Genomic DNA, 8,115 nt, shown 5'->3' with positions numbered 1-8,115 from the left:
CTGAGGTGCAATGAGAAACTGGGCAAGAATACACAGGATTGGTGCCACATGGTAGACACTCACTGCAGACTCCAGAAGAGCTACACCACCAAAAAGACACGACTGTGCTGCTTTTTCCACTTCCAGAAGATACCTCTTTGGCAACTGCAAAGCACACTCAGCTTTTGCAGGCTAGAGCAGGTGACTGCTGTCTCTAGGTACCACTGTGTCCACCTCAGGGGATGACAGTTGTCATGATGCTGGCCTGTGACCAGTCCCAAACCCTTTGTGCAAACAGTGTGTGACTCCTTTCACAGCCATATCCTGATCTACTTTATTTTAAAGTAGGTGACTCTGTGGGCCTTGTGCCAGCACTTCAGATTCTACAGCATCTATACATCAGTCATGTCTAGATCCTGACGTAGTGTAGCTCCAGCAAGGTTCATCTTACTGGGACTGAAGAGGAAAACAAGAGGCTCTTGCCCCAGGGGAGATGCCTGAGTGTGAGAAAATGCCAGTTTCCCCAAGGCACCTTGACTTTGTACATTGCAGGATCTCAACTGGCTAAGACCTCAACAGAATGTCAGCCCCACTGCTCCCTCTTGCTGAGGACCTGGGGCTCAGGGGTATGAACCACATGGGTCAGACCTTCACTATCTCCTTCACAGCATTTTCTGTGTTTGGGTGGGCAGAGCAATAGCAGGGAGCACTGAGTGACATCTGCTGCTGGGGTTAGTGTCCATATGTATTTTGTATATGCTGCTGGAAAAGCCAAAATCTGCACTGGTAGTGAAATCTGTGAGGTTTTATGATAAGTCAGGCAACTATGGCCCTGTCATCTATGTAAGAGCTGGAGATGTCTTGTAATTTTCTAGGGTTTCTAGAGTTTACCCTGAGATTCCTCCCCACCAGCTTCCCATCTTTCTTTCTCCAATGGGAGCAGAAGCTCATCGCCCAAGATCTGTCCCCACCGTCCCCTTCCCATATAAAGTGTGCCTCAGTTCCTCAGGTCTTGAGTGGCAAAATTGAATTCTGCCTCTGCAACTGGGAAATGTCCGGCTTTGTCTAGACCTGTGTCTGTCCAGTGCCCACACAGGCTGCAATGCTCGGAAAAGATCAAGGCTCAAGTGCTTGGCTCAGACTTGTTCTCCCGGCTTTGCTCACCATCAGTCCTCATCACGCCAAGTGTGGACATTGTGGTTGGTGTGGTGGAGTCACAGCCCTGGCCTGAAGTCCTTGCTATCAACAAGATGCCCTTTATGAAATTACTTCTGCCAGGGTCATTTAATGAGAAGTGTTTTGCCTTGTTTTAATCTCAGTCGGATGGGATTGCCCTGGTGGGACTGGCAAGAGGTTTGCTCCAGCGGGACCAGTGTCTCATCCAGGAGCCAGAGGCTCTCAGAAGTGGCTTTTCTGAAATTAGTCTGCTTGTGACTCACAAACTTGTGTCTTGCTTTCAGATGAGAGTGAGAGATAGAGGAAGGATGGGTAAATAGGCAGACTGGTACAAGTTTCATTCCAGGCTCTGCAAATTGCTTTAGCTACAATAGAGGTGTTGTTGGTGGGCTTTAGACAAGCAATTCCTGCCTGCTCCTTCCCTCTGAGCAGTAAATGAGAGGATTTCACTTCCTCACCAGGACCAAAGAACAGTGCTAGGAAGGGGAAATGGCTCCTCACACTTGTGTGCTGTGGTGGCCTGGCACAGTACAGTGAGAACTGTACAGGGCTCCATCACTGGGGCTGCTGGGTTTGCCTGGGAAACCTTCACCAAAATCTGTTGCATTTCCCATCAGCCTTCCCACATGCCTGAGATCTGGAGAAGGAAACTCTGCATGATGTAAGCAGCTGCAAGGAGGAGTAAGGAAGGAGCCAGCAACAAGAATCTGGGTAAAACTTCATGTGTCCCATGTCTCTTCATGGTGGATACCTGCTTCACACATGGTGGGTGAGAAAGCTCCCAGGAAATTATTTCAGAATATGCACAAGGTTAAAAGAGAATTGTTGTTTTCCTGCTGGCTACAGAGAACCAAGAGTACAACTACACACCTGGCTGCAACCGTTTAATTATTGGAAATTTGAATTACTGGAAATTTGAATTTCACTGGATGCATTTAAAAATAATAGCTGTATTTGCCAGTGAGGCTTCTGATACAGTGACAAGAGGAGCTCCTAAGGTATTTGTGGGATTTTCACTTCTGGAATTGGTTTATCTGGTGTTAATGAAAATCTAGGCTATATTTACAAGTTCCTTCCATTGCCAGTGAGAATTGTTTTCCATAGATTCCGGGTCCTGGGGAAGGGCCCAGAGTAATGAATATGGCATTTCCTGTCTGGGAGTTGGACCCGTGTACCCTAAGTATGTGTGCATGTACCCTCACACAAACTAACACATCCCTTCTTGTTTATCTAGTTCAGCCTCTTGTGAAATACTTCTACCAGATTCTGTGCATTTTCAGCCCAATTGCTCTGAATTTAATTACCCAATCTTGCTAAAACTGTTTAAATGCAATTAGCCAATACAATTATCCAATAATAGAATAAGTCCAAAAATTAAAAGCAGCAGAAAGAAAAAAGAGGGGAGGACAAAAGAAAACAGAGGCATTTCCATCAGATTTTTTAAAATTAATTTTCCTATTTGGCAGTATGGAGGGAACAACCCCCTGTAGGTAGAAAAAGATTGGTTCCAAAGTGGGAAAAAAACAACTCTGCCTTATCACTAGAATTCACTCTTTAAAAACAGCTTTCTGTCTGAAAATGCTAACCCAGGGGAGACTTTGTGCCATTTTCCCTGAGGTCCTCTTCAGGCCCCTGGAGACATGAGAGACGGTGTTGTCTTGTTCCACATGAGCAGGAACAACAGTGGTCAATGCCCCATGAAGAAAAATGCATCCAGAACCTGCTGGAGCTGGCTGGTAACGCTCTCCCATGAAAGATGCTGAGTTTTGCAGGAACCTTTTGGGGACGAAGTGGGAACTTTGCTCCAGATGTGCAGGCACATGCTGTGTCATGCACAGCAGTAGCATCTCAAAAGTTTGCATCCCCCTTCAGCCAAAATGGCCCTCTCCAAGGACATCATATGGTCAGTGACTCAGCCTTCACTGAGAGGCCCTGAGGTTGAGGGCTCCTGATCAGCTCAGTCCCTTTCTTTGCTGATTCCTCACCTTTTTCTGCACCATGTGAAAAACCACATTAAACATCCAGACGCCAAATGAACACAGCTCTTCCAGCTCAGTAATGGAGGTTATAAGCCAGATTAACAAGTCAAAACTTAATTCTATGTATTCACTTTTCATTCTTTAATTCTTAATTAAGCAAGAAACCTTGGCCATAAATTAGTATGATTAAAGCAAATTAAGCACTGTAGAGTACACCCTTAACTGTACAGCTCACGTAATTGTGCAAATCATAGGTTGCTCCATCTGTACTTGTTTGCTTAGCCCACTCTGGACAAAGTCCTAGTAGATTTTGAGCATTTAGTTGTCAACTCTTCTTTTTTTACGGTTCACTGCTTGCGAGCCCACAGATGGGACAGACACCAAGAAACAAAGGGCCAAATCCTGCCCCATCCTGTCCCACTGGGAATGAACTGAACCAACAAGAAAACTGTGCTGCCAAGGGTGGGACACGGCAGTGCCCAGCCACTCATGCTGCACTTTGGATTGAGCAGAAGTAGGAGGAAGTAGTGTTTTACCATGGAGGAATTTCCTACCTACCTTGCAAGACCCACCACAGTGACCTCCTGTTCCCATTAGCTTCACCTTCTCAGCTCAGGCTGGATCTCAAATTTTTTCCTGAACATTTTCTCCATTTTCAGCTAGGAGCAAGGGGTGGCCAGTCTCCCATCACAGAACTCACAGTGATAATTCATCCTTGTCACATCCCGGAGAACCCTTGCTGCTCTCCTGCCTTTCTGCTCAGTACCAGATCATTCAGGGACCAAGTACTACCTGGCCACCACTTGCATAAATGTGCTGCAGCACGGGGGGGTATCTGAACCTTTCCTGGCAGTGCATACAGTCTCCTGGAGAAGAAATTATAAGAACACCATCATTCAGTTCTGGGGAGGTAAACCAGAGAGATGAAAGTGACTTGTACTTCCATCTCAGCCATTCATCTCCAGGTTGCACTGGGCTGAAAATGCCATGAGGGTTTTGCAGGCAGATCTCTGATCCTTCATTAGCTGAGCCCAGCTGAACATCTCCATTTCTGCCTTGTTAGGAGCTGTGGCCCCTGCAAAGGTAAGTCAGGATTCAAGATGGATGCAGGGAAGAAAGGGCAAACCTCCAAACACCACAATTTTTCTGAGCCCCAAGGGTATAGGTGAAGAAGTGCATCTGCTGGCTTGAAGTGGATATTGTTACTGGAATTTGGGATGCCTTTTGGATTAAGCATCATGCAGCACTCACAATGCTCCACTTAGCTGACATGTCTGAGCTCTGCCTGAAAATCTGATCTCCCTGTCATTACTCCTAAAGCTGTCTTTGCCTCTCCTTCTTTCTTTTCTGATTCTTTTCATCCTGGCCAGTTGTAACATGCACCTCCCTGTTATGTTCTTCAGATGCACTGCTCTGTTTTTACTTGAACTAAATAATACTCTGTGCTCTTTTCTCCCCCTTTCCCAGCACTGGCCCTTCCCCCAAATTCCCGGTGCAGGCAGTTGTTTTCTATGGTTGCTTCAGCTGAGTTTGGTTATTAAATGTGCTTTCTTCTTTCCAGGAAGACTCCTGGTCCAGCTTCTGAGCTGCTTTTTCAACACATGAAGTGTTTCCATGTCTTTCCTCCACCCCAAGAAGATTTTGTTGTATCTTTAAAAATGTAGCAGTAACCTTGGACATCTCTATTTCTGTCCCATTTTCTAAGGACACGAGGTTTACTTAAGGGTACTATGTGTGAACATAGTTGCTGGCTCCCTCACAACTTGAACCCATCAACCAAATTTAATGAAGGTGGACAGAGGGTCAGAGGGTTCAAAGACTTCAGTTTCTGAAAAGGAAGGTGTCTGCCTAACCAAAAGGCAGAATAAACACTGATTGTTGGGCTAAAAACTCAAAAATATGATCTAAGGGTTACAGTACCAAAGGCAAATTAAGAGAATGTGTTTATTTTTCTTTCAAACCTCATGCTTTAGAAACTATAAAGTCTCATGGAGGGACCTGACTCTTGACTTTTAAACCCTTGGGTATGGAAGTGGTCATGTTGGAGTCTCCTTGCAGCCAGGAGTAGTTAATAGACCATCTCAACCCCCGGAGGGTAGAGCCTCCTCCTTCCTGCTGGTTCCCTGCCATGCCATTCCCAGAGACAGGAAAATGCTCCCAGCCTGGAGCTGTGCTATTGTGTCCAAATATGTGACACAGGAGCCAGGGGGGACAGCATGGAACAAAGCAGATGAAAGAGCTGGGTGAACCAGGTAATCCTGGGCATGTCTCTTTACCTACCTGTCTCCACTTCTTTACTCATTCTGCAGAAATCCTTGATGGGGTGGGGGTTTCCCTGATGTGTTTGTACAGCACCTACTACTACAGGCACCAGGCTGAGCGTGCAGGGAGGGAGTGCACCAGACCCTAAAACAAAATAGTTATGGGCACAGCAATCTCACAGCATCACCTTGGAGAGCAAAGGGGACAGCCTGTCTTAGAGGAGTCATTGCTCCAGGGCTTTGTTCCTTGGATGGGTTCACCTTGGCTAGGGTTTGTCTCATAGGCACTCATCCCGAACAACACCGAGGAGATAAAAAGCTAAGGCGGGGTAAGAGAAAGAAACGCAAGAGCAGGCAGGAAAGGAAGGCAGAAAATGGGACAGAGAAAGCAGGAGACAGCTCTCAGGTAGCTGCTGATTCAGGGCAAGATATTCCTACTGGAAGACCAAAAGGCTTCCTAGGCCCAGCTTCCCATGCGCACAGCCCCTGCACAAGCAGCCAGCCTGGAGAGGGCCAGCACTGCTCTCTGCTGAGGAGCACAGCTGAGAACAGCCACAGTTCCCACACGAAAAACCCCCTCAGCTGTAACCCAGCTTCTGCCTCCATGCAGACAGCTATTTACAGGATTTCAATGGGTAGGGCCAAAACCACTCCATGTCCAGAATTGCTACTGCCAGAGGAAGAAGATGGGGGTCTGTGCAAAGGGCTTTAATAACCTCTCTGTTGCTCTGGCTGGCAGTTTTCGGCATGCATCCCACATTCTTAAGCAGCCCTTTCCTTAGCAATGAATAGGCTTTTAGCACTCTCATAATGGTTTCTTTTCCTGTGGTACTCCAAAAAAACGATCAGTCTGCTCCAGCAGCAGCCTCTGCTGCCTCTCCTTATCCACCAGAAAGATGTGGTGGCTCTGCTCAGCATATCTTCTGCTGCCAATAGAACCACTCTGTCACCTCTGAAAAAAGTTGGCATGTGAACAAGGGGTAGAGGGTGCCTCTCTTCACTTTTCTCAAAGCTCCTTTGCAAGCTGGGGGTGACAAGGCTGTTAGGACCTCTTTGCCCACCCCCAAGAAGCACATGTGCCACAGATCAGCAGCCCTGGTGCAGGATCAGGGGCTTCACCCTGGGGCTGACTCCCTGCCCTGTGACTGCACTGTGCCAGAGGTGAATTGCACTCCCTGATGCAGGAGGTCTTGGCTCTGATCTCAGGCAGGTGGAAAGTTCACACTCCTCCTGCCTTGTTTTTCTCATCTTAATTCCCAGCTGGGCTATTACTCCAAAACCTGCAGTAACAGGACTGTTACACAGCCACAGTGGTGTGTAATCTACTCTGCACAAGTATGTTGTTTGTTTGTTTTGTTTCGCCTGGTTTTAATAATGATGCTGCTTCATTAGGGAGCTAAAATTGCTTCAGTTCAGGGGAGTAAAAGGGCCTTTGGAGCTCCCAGCATGGAGGTATCTCACATACCTACAGTAGCCTAGGCAGCTTTGAAAATTGTACAATAGATAGATAAAGTAAGCTCAAATTCTCAAAGGCTTTGAGATCACTGAGAGCTACAAGCCCCAGAAAAACATCAGGTACCTATGTATTTCCCTAGGTCCAGCTAAGAAACGTGTCTGAAACTGTGGATTTCAGCAGCAAAAACCTCATGATGAAAAACGTGTTGGGAGGAAAGGGAAAGAGTAGCAATGCAACACCCTGCTGTGACTTTGAAGACTTTGAGGTTATTTTCATACTAACCTGCAGACTCATCACACACATTTCTGTGTTTCTCCTTTGAGTATGCATTTACAATTTTCCTTAGATATATGTGACTGCCCTGTATTTTACACATATTTTTATGACTCTTTTCAGGATTAAAGAGCAAACCTGCATCAGCCCTTTCTCCCATATCAGGAGAACTACTTTGTGAATTGCACAGAGAGATGGAACAGTAAACATAAAGGTAAATTTTAGCTGGGTACATTGGCACATGCATTGGGAGATGTGTCTCTACTTGACTCCATCCACCCATCCCTCATTAACAGCACTTGATTCCAACATGCAATTCCACTGAACACTTTGCTGAAGGGTGGAAATATCACAGGAAGTGTATTTCTATGATTTTCACAAAAATAGGCAGATTGGCTGAAGAGAAACTCCACTGGGAAGCTGCTTGAGATTACCTCTGAGCAGAAATTCAAGGACTGACAGCCTTGGAGACCTACAGCCTTATTAGACTGGTGAGCCTAATAACATCTCCTGAGCGAGAATGCCAAATTCCCTTCTTCATGAAGGAGGGAATTGCCCTTGGTGGCTGAATAGCAGCCTTGGAGAATAGAAGCAAAAGGCTGTAACACTTTCTTAAATATGTATCTCAGAGACTGTAGCAAACATGGAGATTTTTAGTGGATTCAGTCCTGGTAGCTACCTGTCTCCACCAGGAGAGGTGCAGAGGGTGACAGAAACGTGCAGTGAGATCTGCAGAGGACTAACCACTTCTCTGGGAAAGAGATGGGGTTAAAAAAACACACCAGACAAATTTCCAGGTGGAAAATTAATGGAAGGCTTTTAAATCAGTGGACCACCTGGAAATATCTGAGTTGCAGATTGTTGGATACTTGGAAAGCATTTTCTGAAAATATCACATTCTTGCTTTGCTTACCCTTATGTTCTTTTCCAGTTACTTCTCAGAGATGTGTTTGGTCCCCACATTGGCTCCCACAGCTCCTTGGTGTGGCTG

The sequence above is a fragment of the Pseudopodoces humilis genome, chromosome 3 (assembly GCF_049639895.1).
Source record: "Pseudopodoces humilis isolate 2021_Gansu_Grassland_sample_001 chromosome 3, ASM4963989v1, whole genome shotgun sequence".
Lineage (NCBI taxonomy): Eukaryota > Metazoa > Chordata > Aves > Passeriformes > Paridae > Pseudopodoces > Pseudopodoces humilis.
The sequence above is the reverse complement of the archived record's forward strand: the minus strand, read 5'-3'. Positions refer to the sequence as shown.